The 22584-nt window shown below is 44.9% G+C and overlaps 1 protein-coding gene across 11 annotated transcripts in view; it reads right to left on the bottom strand.

Moving 5' to 3' along the window:
• The window catches only part of LOC116944967 (uncharacterized), a 133421-nt gene that overhangs the window by 12188 nt on the left and 98649 nt on the right, over nucleotides 1-22584 (bottom strand). The gene's annotated exons all lie outside the window — the stretch shown is intronic.

Below are 22584 nucleotides of genomic sequence, written 5' to 3'. Positions count from 1 at the left end.
TTTTGGCATTCGCAGGCTGGAGTGATAATCATGCACATGTGCATCCCACACTTCAATTGTGCTAATATACGATGAGCTAACGTTGGGGCCTCGCCCATTGGTCTCTGTGCCGATTGTGAGGCGCACGCAGAGAGCGGCTTTGCAGCACAAAGCCCAGCCGATGGATGCCGACAGCTGTGCCATTTTCCTATCCAAATTACGATCACGAGCCTGCCCGGAGTTATGGCAAATAAACGACGTTTGCGCTTTAGCATTTCGCATCATTAAAAATAACGCAATGACGGCACACTGGCGTGTGCCAGGGCAGTCGAATAGGTTGCGGGGAAATGTGGATACGCATCACAATTTTCCTGGCTTATGAAGCGAGCGGCACAGAGGCAATGAATAACTTATGTTTAGCAAAGCGTGCGCGAAACTAAGCTATACGCAGGCGAGTAAGACCTGAAATATGACGAGGAATAATGCATATTGAAACAAGCCCCAGACATTCTCCCATTATTGTCCATTGACCTTGAAAATACGATGCTGGGCACACACAAGCGCAAGCTCGAATTAATTGTGCATCGATGCAGCTGGTATTGGGAGCGATGCACGTATTTATTTTATGATCAGCCTACACGGCTAGCATTTATAAACGTCTCGGTTTTTTTGCATGCCTTGCATGACAAAAAATGTACCCGGAGACCTAAAAAAATAATGCATGCATACGTGAGAGCATTAGGGTATAATGATCCCACCCTTCCTCCCACTCCTCCTGCCCTCACCCCCTTCTTGCAATGACTGTTAGCTGCAGAGGCCATGTGAACAAATCATAGACAACTAAATTAAGAGAGAGTTATAGAAAGTGGACGCCCCCCCCCTCTTCCCCCAGATGTAGGGGTAAAAAGTTGATCCAACAGGTTTACAACAATTGTCGCCCCTCCCCCCCCAAACATTGTTTTACTCCCCCCCACCCCACCAAATAAAAAATAAATTTATTTTGTAGGCTTATAATCATAAAAAAATAACGCACTGACAGCACACTGGCATGCCAGGACAGTCAAATAGTTTACACGCCATACACACAATACGGTCAGTAGTATCTGTATACATGGGGGGGGGGGGGTGAAGAAGAGGTCATCAGTGGGGGCGACGGGCAAGGCACAAAGCGCTGAGAAGCCCTCTGTAGGCGCTAAAATAAGGCGGCCATTGGCCGCCGGAATTCTCGTGAATTAAAACACCAAATTCTTACTCGTGTGATGTGATGCATGTATTCGTGAGCTTAAAATCGATGGTAATTCATGAATCGATGTGTTGTTCCACCCCAAATAGTTTACTTAATTACCCAGAAGAGCCGCGCTGAGTTATTGAACTTTTTTTTTCTCCCAGGAGGGTCCTGCTGCATTCTGCTTTTGTTTTCTTTGAAGATATCATGAGCCAATCAACGATGAGTCTTTCTTAGACAAGTGCCAGGAAACCGGAGCACCTGCAGAAACCCTCTAGGAGGTGAAAACAGATGGCGATTAGTCCGCTTGCTCTACCGCATTATCCTGGCGAGCAAGGGCATGGGCACCACTTCGCCATGGGAAGGGAGTTCACGCGTCACTTGCGCGGTGATCCACCATGCAAGGGTTGGTGGATTACCACACAAATGACGTGCCCATGCCCTCGCTGCCATCCACAGTGCTGCATTACAGGCAGCCACGTGCAGCAGAGCCACCATCGCCTGGTGTTCGCTACGTACGCGGGCCTACGATCTAGAAACGGTGGCTCATTTCGTATCCTTCACAAATGTAGCGTGGCATTTGCTTAATCATGAGCTTGTTCACCTGTCTCCAGGAAAAAAAATTCAACTGCATCGTCCGTGTGACGCGCTCGGATGAAAGCCAGCACGAGAGCACTGAGCAGCGTTTACATTTGTAAATGCTAAGAGCTTTAAAGCCTCGATATACGGTATACGTTTTACTGGCAAATACTTCAAGGGGAAATTAAAAACAAACTTGCAATGCTTTCACAGCAGGACTTGGCACCGCAAAATAACAATGCATGTCTTCCCCCCCCCCCCCCCCCGTTATAGATTGCACGCAGGCCTCTCAACATCAATAAGGTTCCACCCAAAATTAATGTTACCTTAAAAATAAAACGTAAGAATTTACAGCCCATTGCAAATCCATTACTGTATGGCAGCCTTATCCACACAACGTCGATTATGGAGGTCATTTGACCATACTTCACCACACTGGTCAGTGCAGGTTGGTGAAAGGGAGTGTCTAAGACTGGTTCAGATACCATTTCAAATCGTGCTAGCTATGGCAGGCAATCAAACTTAGGTCGCTCATTTCAAAGTGCAGTGTGCAAATCAAGTCATCGATCTTATATACATGTTCATATATGTACCCATATATATACCGTACATAAAGATCCAGATGACCACCAGTTTGAATATTGCGAAATGTACTAAATGCACAAACAGACAAAACATGCACCGCATCTAATTTCATCATGACCAGAATGCTTGTTGTTACAAATTGTTAGCCATTGCGTTCGCTCTGTTGCTTTCGTTTTTTCTTGTGTCGGGGTCGTTAAATATCCCTGACACTCTTGTTGTTTTCTCCCGCCCTGCTGATCAGGTAGTATCTTAATTAAGCAGACCTCTGCTGCACGCATGTTTGCATGTTCTACTCAATGTATATTGACTCTCTAGATGCCACCATATGCTCAGTGTGGTCAGCGTGGGCTCAGCAGGTCATGTGATTAATCACCAGTGATGGCTTTCCTTACAGCTGTTACCCACCCTCCCCTGTAGCATGAACTACGCTACAACAATGTTTTATTTCATACCTCGTGTTTCAGGTCTGGGCTCTTGCTACCACCTGATAATGCTGGACGAAATCTCCAGTAAAGAGTCGAGAAATGTTTCGTAAAATTTTGTACCGGGTCGCTGAAAAATACAAAATAAATCAATTGCCACTTGTGTCTGGGTGACAACTTATATTGTTTGGCTGAGTCGAGTGGTTGAGGGTGCATAGCCGAAGTGCATTATACCCTACACGATCCAACCACCAAAAAAAACCCCTATCAATCATGCTAAGAGGATATGGGCTGCATACTTGCTCAACGTTCAGCAACAAGTCTGCGCTTGAATGCCAATGGTGGGAAAACATTTAAGAAAACCTAACGTCATGCTGTGGAGAAAAGATTCGCTGTTGGCAACGCTATAAGATGGATCTGTGGTCGGCCGTTCCCGTTGCTGGCAGTGGGTTAGAAGTTCAAACCACGCGGCACGTTATTGATCACCACGGGGAAATAAAAATGTTGCCGTTTCTACTCCCGTGGCAAACGATACACAAACTAACTATACGTGAACGCTGGTAATACTATTTTAAGAAACATTTTAAATGTGCAAAAAATTACCGACGAATCGCGTTTTCTTTTAACCTATTGCTGCTTGGCACAAACAAGTATCGAAAATACCATTGCCGCAACTCAAAGGCAATTAGTCCCGCTCTTTCTTGTAGCATGGTGGGATTTTAGATGACAATAATTCAACCGAATTGTGTTTGTGAAAATGGAGTACACTCTGTGAGATGGAAGCGGGTGTGTGGTTAAATGTGCACATTTCAATTCATGCCACCAGCTTGAAACATAATGAGGTTTGTCAGAAAACCCCCATGTGATTTCTTGCCGGAGTAACATGTGTCTACCAGCCTGTACTGACAAATAGATTCTTACTTAATTGCTCTATAATTGCCCAAGACGGTGTAAAATTTAATTTACAGCACTGGAGTTCTGCATTGTAATTTCATTACCTTCGGATGCTGTAAACACACTCAGCTTCAATGCAGAGTTTTCACATTACAATAAAAATTCACATTTGGCTTTGTTTTTAAATGACACATCCAACCCAAAAAAAATATTATCTAACTTTAAAACAGCAATACTCTACCGTCTAATTTAACCACATTTTAACCTAACGTAATTTTATTTAGTAAATGCATTCAAATACATAAGGCTGCATACATACAGAGGCAAGCATCCATGCTGTCCTAAATGTTTCCATAATCTAATTGCATTTGTTTCACAATGTAGCAACAACAATTTCAACGTATTTTGAAGCACCCTTTGAAATGCCTTTTCACTTTGTTAAGGGGCATTATCGTGTTTTCCTCCTCCTGCTGTGAAGCTGTGCGTGCTTAATAGCCCAAGCCACGTTGTACCACGGTCGCACCGATGACCTCGTATCGATGAGCAAAGTATCGCGACGGGGTGGACATACATCGGTGATACATCATCGAGTCGTATGCTTACAATACATGCATGAAGTTGTGCGGGTTGTGTGGGACATTTCAGTTAATTTGCGTTGTATAAAATTTGCTTACTGGTGACCCTTCTGCAGCCACTGGAAGCCACTACACATCAACCACATGGCAAAACAATCAAGGATTGATGCGCGATTTGAATTGCGACCACGAAACCGTGGCCAATCGATTGCCCATTAAATACTTACTAAGCTGCCCTCCTATTGGTCAACGTACTCACCCACAGCATCCACAAGGTCAGAGGTTTCATGCGCACAATTAAAAATCGATGTATTCGTGGCATTACCATCCCGTTGGCTCTAAAGTGGACACTGTAGAACTCCAATAATACTTCTCTTTGTGTGAAAAACCCAAAACACCAACTTTGAAAATCGCTGCACTTATTTATGGTTTGTCGCATCGTGCAGTTCAATTAGAATATATATGCATCTAAAATGATAATAGGGTTTTCCCCTTTTCTCTGGCAGCAAAACAGGTGTAAATGTGTTAAAACAGCAAACTGAAACCCTTTACAAGGAAAACTGTCTGCATTAACCACAATGCAGAAATGATTCCTTGTAAAAGGTTTCAGTTTGGTGTTTTAACATCTTAACACAGCTGTTTTGTTGCCAGAAAAAAAAAGGGGAGAACCTATTCTCACATTTTGGTACTGGCAAAGGAGGTCCCATGATGTATCTAAAATGTCCCCACCATTTCCGGCAAACGGAAGTAACACGTCAACCGTGACGCTGTTGTCAGTATCAAGATGAAGATGGCACTAATAGGGCTCTTATGATGTTGCAGACTTGACGCCTTGTAATCGGTGTCTACTTGGTGTTTGAACATCTAACACGGGAAGTCACGTGACCCATCATATCGGGTTCAAGTGTAGATTCCCAGCCCAACCCCCAAAACATGCGCTCGAGGGTTTGATTTCACGCAAGCACTTTCTGGCCTTGAATTTGCTTGTCCACCACCCCTTGAGTTCAGTTGCTGGAATATTCCGAATTACTGCGTGCAATGATGTGTCACGTGTCCACAAGCCGTGCTGCTGCTGTCAACCCATGTGATTTAGAACAAACTGTAACTTTTGGCTAGGGGGTTTGCCTGAATACAGTGAGGGAAAAAAAGTATTTGATCCCCTGCTAATTTTGTACGTTTGCCCACTGACAAGGAAATGATCAGTCTATAATTTTAATGGTAGGTTTATTTGAACAGTGAGAGACAGAATAACAACAAGAAAATCCAGAAAAACGCATGTCAAAAATGTTATAAATTGATATCTGGCTCCCAGGTGTCTTTTTAACAGGTAACAAGCTGAGATTAGGAGCACACTCTTAAAGGGAGTGCTCCTAATCTCAGCTTGTTACCTGTATAAAAGACACCTGTCCACAGAAGCAATCAATCAATCATATTCCAAACTATCCACCATGGCCAAGACCAAAGAGCTCTCCAAGGATTTCAGGGACAAGATTGTAGACCTACACAAGGCTGGAATGGGCTACACGACCATTGCCAAGCAGCTTGGTAAGAAGGTGACAACAGTGGGTGCGATTATTCGCAAATGTAAGAAACACAAAAGAACTGTCACTCTCCTTCGGCGTGTGGCTCCATGCAAGATCTCATGGAGTTGCAATGCTCATGAGAACGGTGAGGAATCAGCCCAGAACTACACGGGAGGATCCTGTGGCTATGGTCCCAGGCAGCTGGGACCATAGCCACAGGATCCTCCCGTGTAGTTCTGGGCTGATTCCTCACCGTTCTCATGATCATTGCAACTCCACGAGGTGAGATCTTGCATGGAGCCACACGCCGAAGGAGAGTGACAGTTCTTTTGTGTTTCTTACATTTGCGAATAATCGCACCCACTGTTGTCACCTTCTTACCAAGCTGCTTGGCAATGGTCGTGTAGCCCATTCCAGCCTTGTGTAGGTCTACAATCTTGTCCCTGAAATCCTTGGAGAGCTCTTTGGTCTTGGCCATGGTGGATAGTTTGGAATATGAAGATGGCACTAATGTGTCACGTGTCCACAAGCCGTGCTGCTGCTGTCAACCCATGTGAGGCAGCTGGGACCATAGCCACCAAGAAAACAATTGGTAACACACTACGCCGTGAAGGACTGAGGACAACTGGGTGAAAGTGTTGTGGTCAGATGAGACCAAAATGCAGGTCTTTGGCATCAACTCAACTCGCCGTGTTTGGAGGAGGAATGCTGCCTATGACCCCAAGAACACCATCCCCACCGTCAAACATAGAGGTGGAAATATTATGCTTTGGGGGTGTTTTTCTGCTAAGGGGACAGGACAACTTCACTACATCAAAGGGACGATGGACGGGGCCATGTACCGTCAAATCTTGGGTAAGAACCTCCTTCTCTCAGCCAGGGCATTAAAAATGGGTCGTGGATGGGTATTCCAGCATGACAATGACCCAAAACACACGGCCAAGGCAACAAAGGAGTGGCTCAAGACCGAAGCACATCAACGTCCTTGAGTGGCCTAGCCAGTCTCCAGACCTTAATCCCATAGAAAATCTGTGGAGGTAGCTGAAGGTTCGAGTTGCCAAACGTCAGCCTCGAAACCTTAATGACTTGGAGAAGATCTGCAAGAGTGGGACAAAATCCCTCCTGAGATGTGTGCAAACCTGGTGGCCAACTACAAGAAACGTCTGACCTCTGTGATTGCCAACAAGGGTTTTGCCACCAAGTACTAAGTCATGTTTTGCAGAGGGGTCAAATACTTATTTCCCTTATTAAAATGCAAATCAATTTATAACATTTTTGACATGCGTTTTTCTGGATTTTTTTGTTGTTATTCTGTCTCTCACTGTTCAAATAAACCTATCATTAAAATTATAGAATGATCATTTCTTTGTCAGTGGGCAAACGTACAAAATCAGCAGGGGATCAAATACCTTTTTCCCCCACTGTATACAGGGACACTCCCAACAAATGAACACTTAAGCATGATAATGATCCATTTGCTGCTTTGTACCGTAATGTATTCAAACGTGTTCATGGAATTGCTGTAATAATACTGAGACTGCCGAGTTAATATTAACACAAAATATGCAACATGCTCAAAGCAATTAGAGCATGCTACACATTAGTTTAAGGTTCATAACATAGAGAATATATGTAGTTATTTACAAACATGTTATGATACAACGTAACAATATGCAGTACAAATAAATACAATTATGATCAAATATACAGAATGCTTCAATGGCATAGTTTATTATTTGCACCGACATCCATTTGCGTCACTGCTGCAGCAGCTGCGTGCACCAACACCACTCGTCAATCCCCATCTCTTTGTAAAACTCAACGTGTCGCACATTCACCCGTGTGATTTTATTTATGCTGCGCACAGACGCACACACACACACAATAACACTGGGCACAAGCCTGCTGTGGGGGTATGCAGTGTCAATAAAATCACTGCCATCCACGAAATGTGAACAGATGATGCTTTCGACGCTTGTTAAGGGTTCCCCCTCTGCCTTTGGCGGCAATAGGCACCCTAATACATTATGCATATCCAATCAACTTGGCATACGCATCAACAACACCACAATGTGCTCTGGGAGATTAAGTGTAGGGCCTAAGAAACATCTGTAGAATATTTCTGTATGAATGTAGGCAAACAAAATATTTCACCTCTCCTTACATTGGAATCAAAGCCACAATGGCTTCGATGATTCACGGCATGCACTCGCCCCGTCACTCGGAGAAACGTGGTGAATGCGAGTCCCTGCGACGGTACACCCATTAAAACCCCCTCTCCCCACCCCACCTGGCAATGGAAATGCCTGTGCTGGCCAGCTGGCAATGTGAACCACCGCGATAAGACGAGAAAGCACTCCATTTCATCGACTCCGCACAAACGTGAGCACACTGAACGAAACCCCAAAAAAAAATAAAAGATACCCCGCGCATTTCGCTTTCATCGCGAATGGGCAGAGTAATTAGAGAGCGTGCCGAGCAAACGATTCGTAGAGGTGAGCCACGATTTTGCATACCGAACACAGTGGACGTTTCATGCCACAAGACGGTCTGCACCCAGCTCAGACTTTTTGTGTTACCACCGGTGTTTCGCTGCTATGCACAGGTGCATCGATCGTCAATCCATAATAATCACTGATTTCCACGTAAGAATAGCGCATGCTGTTTGACAGCACATTAAAAAGCATGCAGGGAGGAACACGCTCCAGCGTACACTCTCACACATGCCAGAGCACAACAGCTAACAGCCCACACTTCTGCACCCCCTCCGGATGGAATGCAGCCACACAGGCACATAAGCTCACGCTTTGAAGATTCACCCCAAGGTAATGCGAGCAGCATTCTCGTCTCTAACTCGACGCAAATCTGTAAGTGATTTCAAAAGTGTAAAAACTAAGGTGGGGGGGGGGGGGGGTGCATGGTGGGCAAGGGTGTACTTGTGCGGGCTTAAAATACTTCAAAACCACTACAGTTATTAATTCTGCCTTTACCCGAAATGTTTAAAATAACAACCATGTCTTTGGGACAATTTCTCCAGCTGCAAATCGCAAGCGTTCTCCCTTGCCTCTCTCTGCTCCGAAGGAAATTTGTTAAACAATGCCGAGTAAACAATGCCCGTGTCAATTAAAAATGGATAATTTTGCCCAATTTGTTCAAATGTGTCAGTTTTCTTAGGGCCCCACAGTATCAAGTAATATCTCCAACGTTACCATCAGCCAATCTCTCCTGCACTCTCTTTTCTCTGAAGAGGGCCCATTGCCTGAAATGCCAGCCAGCCATATTCTCCTGTTATGGGACAATGTCAATGATAAATGTGGTGGGTTTTTAATGCACGCCTCTGCTCCACTGCCCACGCGATGGGCCCCTTAAATGTTGGTTTTGTTTAACCACGTCAGCTTATTATCATTATGTTTTTATATATCTAAAACATTATGTGGTGAAGCTGCATTAGCAGTAGTGCACAAGCACAATTTTTTCTTTTTTAAACCTCACATTTGTCAATAACTTACATAATAAAATCATTGATATGCTATGAAGGACTATTGGCCGCACAGCGTTATTGACAAACGTGTTTAATTTTTTGTATGAGGGCAGTTTGAAAAATAACGGTAATACAATTTTTTGCCTCTTAGACATTGCTGTGATGAGATAAATGTGTGGCCAGAACTAAGCATCTACGGAATTTTTCAGAATAAACTATCAGCGGCACATGCATTACATCTTTATCTGGGAGAAGAATGCCTTACTTTCAGCTATTAAAAGTCCGTAACAATGAACGGTATCTTTTTCTACCGAACTCTTTGAAACCCGAGGGAATTTAATCGTGTGCAGGGGGCATGCAGGGGCAGCTGTGTAGACGGTGAATTTGATCCGTTATCACCCCACCGTTGTGTCGCAAAGATATCGTGCTGGTTTCATTCCACCCGCGCGCACACTTGTACGCGTGCTAGCGTGAGCATGCGATGAGGGAAGGCAGCAAAAAAATTTTGCTGCGTGCAACACCGCAGCATTTGTGTCACATATCCTACGACTGTAATGCGTGTGAGGGTGGCCCTCGATATTGTCTCGAGCAGCCACTCGCATCGATTTTATTATGAATTTTTTTTTCTATTGCCAATGCCGAGCGAATGAACTTGTCTGTAATGCGGCTACAGACTGAAAAGGACCGCATTTCGTACACCGATTAATCAGACTCTTTGGCGACGGTTTGAGTTGAGGGATTAGATTTTACAGTGCCACGCTGCGATGACTTTCTTTCAATCACATCCTCGCAACTAATACCATCATCGAGGCGGAATAAAAGACAAGCCACAGTCGTGCGAGTGTGGCTATGCAACCAAAACTGTGGACCACATAGTAAAACCACTGAAGTCCGACCCTCCTTCAACAGAGGAGGCGCTGCAAAAAAAAACAGCAACTCTCTCGTGAAGCCCTCTCGTCGTGGCCAGCCAGATCTCAACATCGGGATTTCACTCCTGAACACACTGCTGCCATACGCAAGCATAAAAAAAAGAATCCCATCCTCAACTTGTGGCCACCTGCGGAGCTGTTCAAAGATGCATATAAATGCCTGCTGGACATGACTGCGTAGCAATATATACACAAAGATCCCCCGTATAGCCTGAATACACTGTAGGGGCAAGTGCTGTTAGCGAGCACCTATAAAGGCCGGCACAGCACACGAGGGGGTGGGTGGCCAACACCACACCCGGCAGCCTTTGTCTCCCTAGCGGCGATGTTTACACATCGCATCAGGTACTCATTTGAGGCTGAGTCGACCTAGGGGAGGCCCAGGACCGGTTTTTGATCATCGTCACTGGGTGTTTGCCGTGAGCGGGAATCGAACCCGGGTCGCCAGGTTCGTAGTGCAGCGCGCTCACCGCTACACTATCGCTCCCCACTCTATACATACGCATACACGCGCAAGCCAATTAGCCTGCGGGCGTGTGCATGGCCGTTCATAAATGACGTCAGACCCCACCCTCAAATATGACGTCACAAAGCTCTGCCCCCCCCCCCCCAAAAAAAATTCCATTTTTAAAATAAAACATACTTCAAATCGCTTTAAACTATTGTCATTGTAGTGCGTATTTAATGTGGCGCTGCACTCTGATGTTGTAGGAGATAACATTTATCAAAAAGTCTATTTAATGAAGTAGAACTTGTTGCCTATATTTATTTAAAGTTGCGCATTTTTACGTAACGTCACATTTCTCAAACTCCCCCCCCCCCTCGTTACACATCGTCACAAATGTCTGATCCCCCCCACCCCCCCCCCCCCAGGTGCGTGACGTCATTTATGGACGGCCCCTAAAGTGATCGCGCATCTCGACCACCGGGGTATCGAGTGACGCGCCCGCTGAAGCACGGTTCGCCACGTGCGGTGCGAAAGAAGTTCAACGTACGTGCGGGCGAACGGGAGCAGTTTCACATTCCTGTTCCGTTTCTTGCCCTTCCCTCCGCACCTCCGCTTAGCACGGTTGGCTACGTATGGCGCGAAAGAAGTTCGACGTACAGTACATAGACAGAAGATACAGCAGACTCGCATTAAACCTCGACAGAGTTGTTGAATTATGTAACGGCGGTTGCATTTCTTTATTTATAGCTCTTCCATCAACCCATCGCTTGGATGATCGCCAAATGCTGTACCTGCCCAGGTCCGTGTGTGGGGGTTCTCTGACCATGCCGCTGCCGTGCCGGTCAACGCAGGCTGGTGACGGGTTGGGGGGGGGTCACACACCGGGCCTGTTCTCAAATGTCGCTCTCCGTGAATGTCAGCTGTGGCCGGGAATCAAACTCAGGTCACCAGGTTCACAGTGCAGTGCGCTAACCGCTGTGGCCACCAGATCCCCCACAATGTCTTCCGTAATCAATATAGGCAAGTCTATGGCAAGTTGCATCAATAACCATGAACCTGTGTGCACTTTTCATATTCTGAATACATTTTGACCTCTCTTCCTGCAAGATAATGCCTTGCTTGTCAGATTACTGTCTTTCAATGCAACGTATATGAAACGAATCCAGCGACAGCTCAATATCAAGCCAATCGGAGAATGGGACCGCGCCGCTGAAAAATCAGCGCCGTTGAAAAATCGGCGCCGCGAGATCCATCGGCGTCTTTAACGTGTCCTGTCACTCGGCGCGCGAGTGACAGGACACAAAACCGCACAGCACCTCGCTTTGTCGTGGCACGCAGTGACAGACAAACGGCACACGTCCGTCGCTTTGCTATGCTGCTGGTGTGACGCTCAACTGATGTATTGCCCCATTAGCCCTGGCATCACGGGCTTTTGGAAACTCGAACACTTCAAAGAGCGGAGCAAGACGGCAAAGTAAAAAAAAACTAATCGGTTAGCCCCTGCGCGTAAATGCACTATTGTATCCCGAAAGGTGAACTTGTAGGGTCTTGTACGAGATAAGCTAATTGTAAAGGACTCCATCAAGGTGACCGCGAAGAATCAATGTAAAAACTGCGGCGTGAAAGCGTACACGCAAACACTTTAACAGCAGCGCACATTGCTCCAATACCCGAGCGGCATTGCACGATGTAGAGGCACCAAAGCCCGAGGGTAAATATTGATTGCTTTCCAAGGCTGTCACTTATCGTTCCAAGATGCAGGGTGCTCTAAACACACTTTTCAAAATAGTTTACCATATGATATCCTCCGATGCACATTCCTTATTGTAATTCCACACCATAGTTGTATTAAGCAAAACTCAAGGCCAAGAGTGAACATTGTTTGAATTCCTATTAATGTGGCTCTGATGTATACAGCAGAGGGGAACTTCTCTCTAACTAAATTCATGAGCTGGGAATGCACAGGGGCATCCTACACACTGGTGATTGCTGAAGTACATTAACTATCGCTCTTGCCGAGGAGATTACAAACGCATGAGGCTTATCTTATTAAGCACAAATGCTTGGTCCGTTTTAGTTTATCAATGGGAGTAGGTAGGCTTTCACAAGACAATCACCCTACCCATTTAGGAATACTCTAGTTTTTATTGCAGTTGGGCAACAATAGAGCTGCCAGTTTAACACGTAGGCTTTCGCGACCAATATTATTCATAATAAAGGTTTTTGGGTTAGATCGCGTTTATTTATAAATGTGTCGTAACCCTCCACCACCCGACACGGCCAATCAGCAAAAAAAGTGTCAACGTGACACTTTTGTACCAGAGAAATGCAAGCCAGCATTAGCCTATTTAATTGACCGTTCGCCTATATGGCCCTAATTAAATGTTTACAATAAGATCCAGCCCATGAGCGTGCGCATTTTGATTGTGTTGCATAAGGCACTCAGTTCCTTCCTTAAAATTGGTCCTGGAACAAGCGGCGCATAGTCAACATTCCTCACACAAGTTTGCAGGTGCCAAGTATTGATAAACTGTACGCAATAAAGCGAGCTCTTTGCGCCAGGAGAGGTGCCGTGCGTCACGTGCAGAGTTGCTGTCATCAACTCTGATGAACACACGTGAACATTGGTTGCGCTGTCGTCCTGAATATCTTCATGTGGACACTGAAACACCACGAGGCGACTGATATGAGCAATTGTGCAAAGTAGCAGACATTAAAAAAAAAAGTTGCCGTGATTTATCAAGTGCAGCTTAGCTTCAATCAAGCACTGGAGTCTGAATTTTGATTTAAAGCTTTCGTGACTGCATGGATTCATATTCTTGGTTCTCTCGGTAAAGTCACCACGTAGAAGGGAAACAATAAAATAATAAAAATATAAAACAATAAAATTATCACGACGTTTCGACTGCAACACAAGCAATCATCATCAGGTGTGAAAACCACAATAAAATTAAAAAAAAGTTTTTTTATAATTATTTTGTTTTCCTTCTACGTGACTTTACCGAAAGAACCAAGAATATGAATCACTGGAGTCTGCTTCATAATTAAGACACCACTCGTGGCATTCAAGCCCTTCACCAATTTTAATCCAGGCCTTATTTTGTTGTAAAAAAAAGAAGCCCAAGTCACATCCAGGTTTGTAAATAAAAATGTGAAACTCTGTCTCTGGATGAAAAGAGCAGCGACCATCACCACTCAAATCGCGGAGACAAACGCCGCGCCCATCACTGGTTCAGAATCTGGCGTAATTACAGAGCTGCAAAGCTGCAAATAAACGGCTGGAGTGCTTTTTTTTACAATGATAATGTGTCACTCTACCGTGGCAATTACAAAAGGCATAGATGCAAGCTCCCGACAGACAATACCGAGGACAGCGGTTCAAATGACAACCAGAAGTATTCTTTTCCAGGCATTGTTTTGGCAATCAGAAGCAGGTCCGTTATGGGACTCATTACATGATGGATAAACTGCATCCCTGATTCGCCCAATTGGGTGCCACGGTGGTGATATGTTAGCTGCCTCGCCTGGTATACAGGAGGTCGTGGGTTCGATCCAAACCTTGACACCTGTGTATCTTTGGAGTTTGCGTGGTATACAGGAGGTCGTGGGTTCGATCCAAACCTTGACACCTGTGTATCTTTGGAGTTTGCGTGTTCTCCCTGTGGTCGCGAGGATTTTTTCTCCAGGTCCTCCGGTTTTTCCCTCCACGTTTATAAACATGCGTTTAGAGTATTTGGCTGCTGTATAGTTCAGTTGGCCTTACCTGGTAAAATAAAAAAAATAGTTCAGTGTTTTACCTGCTTGTCAATTTAATTCAGGAAAACAACAACAAAAACAGCCACATTTTCCATTCCGTTTATGCTCCATAACTTCAGATTTCAATGCAGAACCTCAAGGTGAATCAAGATGACTCAGAGGTGTAATTTGTTTCCTATAATTTGTAAATTCTATCTATGGTTGGATGTTACTACATTTGTATTGATCGAATTTAAATAATGCTATCAATGTTTGATGTACAGCCCTCATTTATAGGACTAACCAGATTCCATTTCATGTAACAACTCATTTTTGAGGAGTATCCAAGATAGGCTATTGTGTTGGCTTATGGTATGTTATTGACCAGGAATAGGACAAAGGAGTAACGGAACAGTGGTTTACGCATTGCGTTATCATCCTGGCAATGACATGAGTTCGATTCCCAGACACAGCCAACACCAGCGGCATGTGGTATCTTAACCGATCGTGGATCCTCCCCCCCCCGCCCCGTCTTTACACCAACCTGCACTGACCAGCATGGTGAAGCAGAGGCGTCACGAGGATTGGTGTCACCCAGTGGAGTAACTCATGGTGTCACTCCTCGTGGACCTCTGCCCGTACCAGACCATAGTAATGTTTTTTGGGCTAATGTTAATCGTAAATCGTAATTCCCGTATATCACTGAATGTAATGGCAATAGTAGTGACATAAACAACCAGCAAAAATTTAAATTACACCTTTAAATTACAATATTTACTTTCATTACTACTTCATTCTCAAAAAAGTTATTGATATAGGTCAGACGTGGGCAAGGTACGGCCCCCACCGTATACGGCCCGTTGGGCTTTTTAATCCGGCCCGCCGAACTTGTCCAAATAACAGGTCCTTGCAGGGTGGGCTGGTGGGAACATTGGAATTTTTTTTACACCCAACAGCACGAGATTTCACTTCGTTAAAGTATTGAAAGGGGACGGACGGACGGACGCATTAATCTATTGCAGGCTGGTACACTCAGTTTACAACTTCGTTCCTACCAGTATTATATTCTTAGCTCTTTCGGTAAAGTCACGTTGAAGGGAAACAATAAAATAATAAAATATATATAAAACAATAAATATATTTTACGAAAGCTTTAAATCAAAATTTGTCCAAATATTATTATTAAATTAAATTTTACCTTTCTCCTGTAATGCCCCCATTTGCCCATTAGATGGCGCACTTTGACCGGGAGTTATGACATGTTTTTCTATTGTTCGTGTTCGTGCAATTTGTTAAATTGCCTTGCAAATAAACGCTTTGCTACCTGTTAAAGGCCAAACCCTTTCATGTAATGATTTTTTAACACGTCATTTATATTAGTTCACACAAACACTCCATCCACCTGTTCCTGGCCCAGCCCCTCTGTCAAATTTTATAACCCATTGTGGCCCGCGAGTCAAAAAATTTGCCCGCCCCCGATATAGGTTCACAAATACTAATTACCACAATATTGTAGCTAAAACACCAGAAAATTTGACAAAATCAGCGACTATAAACACACCAGCAGCGACGAAAACAACAGCGCGTGCTTGTGGCACGTGCAGACGAAACCACGTGACTCGAAGCGTCAACGACGGCTCTGACCGGAGCGCATTAAAAGGTTATTAGCATAGAGTTTTCGCCTTGTAGGTATATTGATACAGTACATGTAAGCTGGGCTTACGAAAATTTGTTGTTATAACTACAGGGATATTTTGTTATAAAAAAAATAATACATTTCTGCTGAAACACTGCACAAAAAAATGTTATAGACAGTCATTTTGGTGTCACCCCCCTCTGATGGTGTCACCCGGTGCGGTCCGCACCCCCCCCCCCCCCCCCCCCCCCCCAGTGACGCCACTGTGGTGAAGTATGGTCAACTAACCACCATGACCGACAGAAGCGTGGGGAAGCCTTCACCCAGCAGTAAACTGATACGTTATTTTTTGTTATGTAGTGGTAGGATATGAGGCTGGCCAGTTGTGGTGAGGGTCAAATGACTGCTTAAAATAATACACCCTTTTGCCACGAGTAAAAAAAATATAAGTGTTGTGCTGTAGAAGCTTCAACACCAGAGTGTAATGCACCGGCCCAATGTCATCTTCAAACAGCAGAGCCTATTTTGATACAAAACTGCAAGGAATAGCAATACATTGTGGTGACTTTGCCAGAGGGGACAAGACAGACAAACGTCTCAACTACACCACCTGCATTTGGTTTAAAATATATACTCACATTTTTTTTACTGGAGTCATTGCCAGGCGATGTAAAAGCATTAGCCTAAAGGCATGAAATAATAACGCCCATTATTTTTTAAAGATGCAAATGAATGATGCATAAATACCGTTGTTTGAAATATATAAATTATATTAATGTCATTCAGTTTGAATAAGTTATATTTGGAGCAAACACCCACTTGGATGGGATTTGAATAAACATTAACATATGTTTGCGTGAATTTTCCTTCAGCCTCTTGTAAACAAGATGCCAAAAACGGCATTGCCTCCTGCACTTTTCATGGATATCTATCTCATGCCATCACAATGCTGACACTCTATTGGCAATGCCTGGGACGGCCAGATGGGTGCTGTCCTGCTGTAGCGTTGCCTTCCATGCCAACCAAACAAAAATAATTGCGTGCAATTGTTTAATTGGATGACATAGAATGAAGGACTGAGTTATACATTAGACGAACACGGACAAATATCCCCCATATTGCCTTTAAATTGCTGTGGCAAGTACAGTTAGCAAGCAACTACGAAGGCCAGCATGGCACACGAGGAGGTGGGTGGCCTAAACCACGCTCGATCGCCTCTGTCACCCCAATGCCGATGGTTACACACCGCACCAGGTGCTCATATAATAAGGCCGAGTCGAAGACCGGTTGAGATATTAGTCACCAATGTTGGCCGTGATCAGGATTCGAACTCGGGTCGCAAGGTTCGTAGCGCAGTGTGCTAACCACTACACTGCAGCTCCCCACGTGAGACACATATATACACACACGCACCACACACACGTACGGTATATAAATATTATCATATAGATCACAGACTCCATTTACAAACATCACGGTAATTGCTTAGCTGGTTTCAGCAAAGAGATGGGAGTGCAGTGTTGTGTTGCAGGGATTACGAATTCCCCCCCTTTCAGGGCGTGACCAATATATTTAATTGCAGAGTGGATGTTAAACTATTGTATTTCGTTTTGCATCATTGACCAAAACTGGCCTGAAGCTTTTTTTCCTCATACCCCCCCCCGCCACCATTCCTGACAATGAAGCCTTGCTCCATCTCCGCGTGAGTGTGCCGTCCATGGGCCAGAGCAGACATCGGTAGCACCTAACGTAGAAACGTCTTCAGCAGTAGCGAGGTATTTATATCACTTATAAGAGTAAATTACTTGGTAAACCCCACTCACTTCAAACGGTTATCACACAACCCACTGTTTATGGCCACACCGTTAAAATTGTGCCACGTCACGAGACCAAGTGAAATATTCGATTCCAGCCCAATGGACTGCACGTGCGGAGCAAAACTAGGCCGGCTCCAGTCGAGTTATAGTAAACAGTTGTAATGCGTATTGTATGGAAAACTATTAACCATTCAATGAGGGCATGTTAAGAACGCACCTGGTGTGGGCATTGGGCAAACGGGGCTGAGATCACTGACGGTCATGCATTAAACGCGTGGCAGTGCATATGTAAAACCATCTTACACATAACATGACAACACAACAACCGCCGTTCACCAGTCAGTGGCGGTGGCATGACCACAGCGCTTGTGCCAAGTTAGGTGCACCTTTGAGGCCATGGGAAGTGTTTAAGGCCCGCTAGCAGGAGGTCACGGAACAGACCCAGGTGGCATGGGTTGACTGGCTGGGATGACCTGTGCTCCCAACTGTCCTAACTCTGCATTTTAGCCAACCGGTGCTCTGCTCATTGTTGCGAGCGTCACTCCTCTACCCTCCGTTGTTACTGGAAGGCGAGTACCTCCAACTCACCAGCAGCGTCCTTCACGAACATCCTCCACAGAGGCTAATCTTGACACTACTGGTGCCAGCTATTGGCAAGTCCAATCTCACACAAACGTTTTCCTGTAGACCCCGGGAAATCCACAGATGGCTAATGCAATACTCCCCTTAATCCACTCGGGTTCCGAATTATGTAATTGTTGTAATGCGAGTAGGTTAACAGATGCATCTGGAATTACCACACATTCCCAACTTCTTGGATGTCAACTCATATTCATGCTTGTCACCATTTCCACGAGAGGATGAATGTGATCATTGAGGATGGCAGCTTGACGAAGTGGTAACACCTGTGCTTTGCATCAAGAAGCATCAAGGTTGGATTCCTGACCCAGGTGCATTTCTGCATAGATTTTCTATGTTCTCCCTCGTTGTGCATGGGTTGCTTCTGGGTTCTCTGGTTTCTTCCCGCACCCCCTCTCTCCCCCTATCTCTACCCCCTTCCTCCCTCCCATTGTCTGGCTGCCCCGCCCATGCTGTTCACGCTGCACAAGCTCTCCTCCTCCCCCCAACTCTCGTCCCCCGCCCACTCACTTTGGAAACCCTTCTAAGCAGTTGCATTTGGAGGCTTGCCCCCTCTTTGCTCTCCGCCTGATGAAGACCGCTTGTGTTGCGATCGAAACGTCGTGGGTTTTTTGCTTTTATTTTATTTTTAATTTAAATTTATTATTTTTATTTTCTATCTACGTGACTTTACCGAAAGAACCAATAATATTCTTCCCATAGCTTAAATACCATACAATGTAAACTGGTGTCGGCCAAACTTCCCGATGCAAAAAAATCACCTCCAGATCACTGACTGGGATTCGACATAGCAGCAACATCGTCCCATACTGCAAACATTTGACGGGACACCTCTTGAAAAGTCTTGAAACTCAGTGAGGCTATCTTGGGTAAACAAGCATCACAATAAATGTCACGAATCATTTAACAAGCATGATAATCAAGGAATGCTGCCAGCATTATGCTCATACGGTGCTAGTTGGCTTGCAGAACCCTGCCAATTAGTTTGCTTGACATCTGTACATCTCGACTTAAAATCGACAAAACCGTTGGCGGCAGTTCCCCTGCTATTTACAATTTTTTCAGAAGCAACTTGGCCACAAATGTGAGGTCAACCAAGTGGCTTATCATGCGGAAAATTATAGCAGCCAAATGCTCTGAACACACGTTTCTAAATGTGGAGAAAAATCCACGCGATGACGGAGAGAGACACGCAAACTCTAAATACACAGGCGTCAGGGTCAGGATTAATAAAAACCCATGACCTCCTGCATACCAGGCAAAGTAGTTAACATCTCGCCACCGCTACGGGTGAAATAACAACAAGAAAAGTACCAAAATTAAGACGAGCAATGGAGGTGGCACAGACGGCACCGTCACAGCACGCTGCCTCACTACCATAAGCCGTGCGAAACGAAGACGCGGAGCAAGCGAAGCGTGACACACGGGGAGCAAGCCAAGCGTGACACACGCGGAGCAAGCCAAGCGTGACACACGTGAAGCAAGCCAAGCGTGGCACACGTGGAGCAAGCCAAGCGTGGCACACGCGGAGCAAGCCAAGCGTGGCACACGCACAGCAAGCCAAGCGTGGCACACGTGGAGCAAGCCAAGCGTGGCACACGCACAGCAAGCCAAGCGTGGCACACGTGGAGCAAGCCAAGCGTGGCACACGTGGAGCAAGCCAAGCGTGGCACACGCGGAGCAAGCCAAGCGTGGCACACGTGGAGCAAGCCAAGCGTGGCACACGTGGAGCAAGCCAAGCGTGGCACACGTGGAGCAAGCCAAGCGTGGCACACGCGGAGCAAGCCAAGCGTGGCACACGTGGAGCAAGCCAAGCGTGGCACAACGGGGTCCCACGGCTGCAGGCCAGAAAGAACGCTGTCACGGGCCATAACTAAGCGGTGACTTTAACGAGCGGTGACTTTAACCACAACTGGCCCACAGGCGCTAATCCTACGTCCCGGCCTCTTATTCTTCAAACACAAAGAAAGGTAATTTGTGACGTGCAGTAATCTCATATGACAGGCAGCAATGTCAGTGAGCCTTGTGCGTCTCTTTTTGAAGCGAGGCATTATATTTCTGATTGCCTTCAATGGACGACGAAACAGCATTGCACAAAATAGTTTTATGAATGTTATCAGCCTTGCTATGAATTCACAGTAAGGTATGAGACAGGCGATAATATATATTTGATCAAAGAATGATCATAATTACAGTTCATATAACAAAGTGAAAGGCTTTTTATCAAAATTATGTTAATACAATTTTGCAATCAAACTTTAAATTACAATTGTATGAATCGCCTATGTTCATCCTAGCAGTAGTTTTTTCATTTAAATGTATCATTTTATTTACAAATAATTCAGATTTTTTTCCCCTTTCTATTCAGCATTTTGTAAAACACTGTATTTTATGTTTTACAAGCACAATATCTGACATCTCCTAAATGACCAAATCCACTCGGAATACGCCCAATCTCAACAGCAGGTTCGATACTAGGCCATGCTTGGAGGATCATCACCATGTAAACAAAACATTTTTTTATTTTATTTTACCAGGTAAGGCCCCACTGAGCTATATAGCTCTTTTGCAGAAGTGACCTGGCCACAAATAATATAGCTCAACGAAGTGGCTTATCATATGGAAATATATAGCAGCCAAATACTTGAAACGCACGTTGATTCTAAATGTGCAGGAAAAAATCGGGAGGACCCGGAGAAAAACCCAAGCGACCACGGGGAGAACACGCAAACTCCAAAGACACAGGTGTCGGGGGTCAGGATCGAACCCACGACCTCCTGTATACTCGGCGAGGTAATTAACATCTCGCCACCAATGGATGCGCAGCTACATGGTGACGCCTCTGCAGCTCCCGGCACGTGGAGCGAAACGACGGACACTATGCCCAACAATGAGCGGTCGGACCCTGAAAACGCATCGCGAGGGCTTATTTACATTCTGCTTGTATCCACACACGTAAGCAATTACGACACAATGTTTCATAATTTAACAGGTGGTAGGATCATTTACTAAGACTGTTCGCTGATACAAGACGCACCACCCCTGGCAGTGATGCCAGATAACGGGCAAATTGTGAAACATCCCATTACACACACACGGACAAAGCCACCGCCGCCGCCGCAGAAGTGCGACAAAATAAATTCACACTCGTCGCAGCTTGCACACCGCCAATGTAGGCAGCCAGCAACAGGGCGGAACAGCCAAGCAACATCTGGACCAGATGGCGGGGGGAATTGATAGCTCATCGAGGATGTATTACACTCACAATTAATTCTATAATGGTACCTTAATTAATGGTGACATGCATTGCATGCGTCATCGCTGTACATTTATTGGGCATATGATCTTCTGAAATGTTAGCTTGTTTGTTAAATACAAACACCGTGTTAGGATTATGAAAGTACACTTACTTAGATACTTTAAAGTTGACTTTTAAAAAACGTTGTTCATAATTGGCATATGCTTTTAGGATGGTCGTATTCCACTGATGGATGATTTCAGGATGCTTTTAGCTTCGCGAGGGCTCAATTCCCCCTCCCACCCTCCCTGTATTACAGTATTTGCAACATCCACTCTCCTCCATTGCTGAAACACCTTTCCCACATTTCCCCTTCACTTTTAAATTTCCACACTGAAGTGTAGCATAGCGTGTCGGGAATGGTTGCTTGTTAGCAGTGAGATTTAGAGTTGAATTATTTAAATTGACATGGGGGAAGCTTTCATATATTTCTCCTGTGCTAAAAAATACACAGCTGTTGGACCATCTGACATCTCTCCGTTGATTGCTCCTGTCTTATCTGGTTGCGTATTTCCCCCAGCTTCATAACAAGAGGCATGGGCTGAACACATTGAAAGCATATTCTTGGTTCTTTCAGTAAAGTCACGTAGGAGGGAAATAATAAAAATAATAAAAATAAAACAATAAAATTCTCACGACGTTTCGATTGCAACACAAAGCAATCATCATCAGGTGTGAAAACCACAGCAAGAAATCTTTCTTATTGTTTTATTATTTTATTATTTCCCTTCTACGTGACTTTACCGAAAAAAACAAGAATATGAATCCCTGCAGTCACGAAAGCTTTAAATCGAAACATTGAAAGCATTCTGAAACACT

This window comes from Petromyzon marinus, chromosome 22, assembly GCF_048934315.1.
Source record: "Petromyzon marinus isolate PM22_M1 ecotype Great Lakes invasive population chromosome 22, UKy_Petmar_22M1.pri1.0, whole genome shotgun sequence".
In the NCBI taxonomy this organism is placed as follows: domain Eukaryota; kingdom Metazoa; phylum Chordata; class Hyperoartia; order Petromyzontiformes; family Petromyzontidae; genus Petromyzon; species Petromyzon marinus.
Note: the sequence above shows the minus strand (reverse complement) of the source record. Positions and strands in the feature narration are given on the sequence as shown.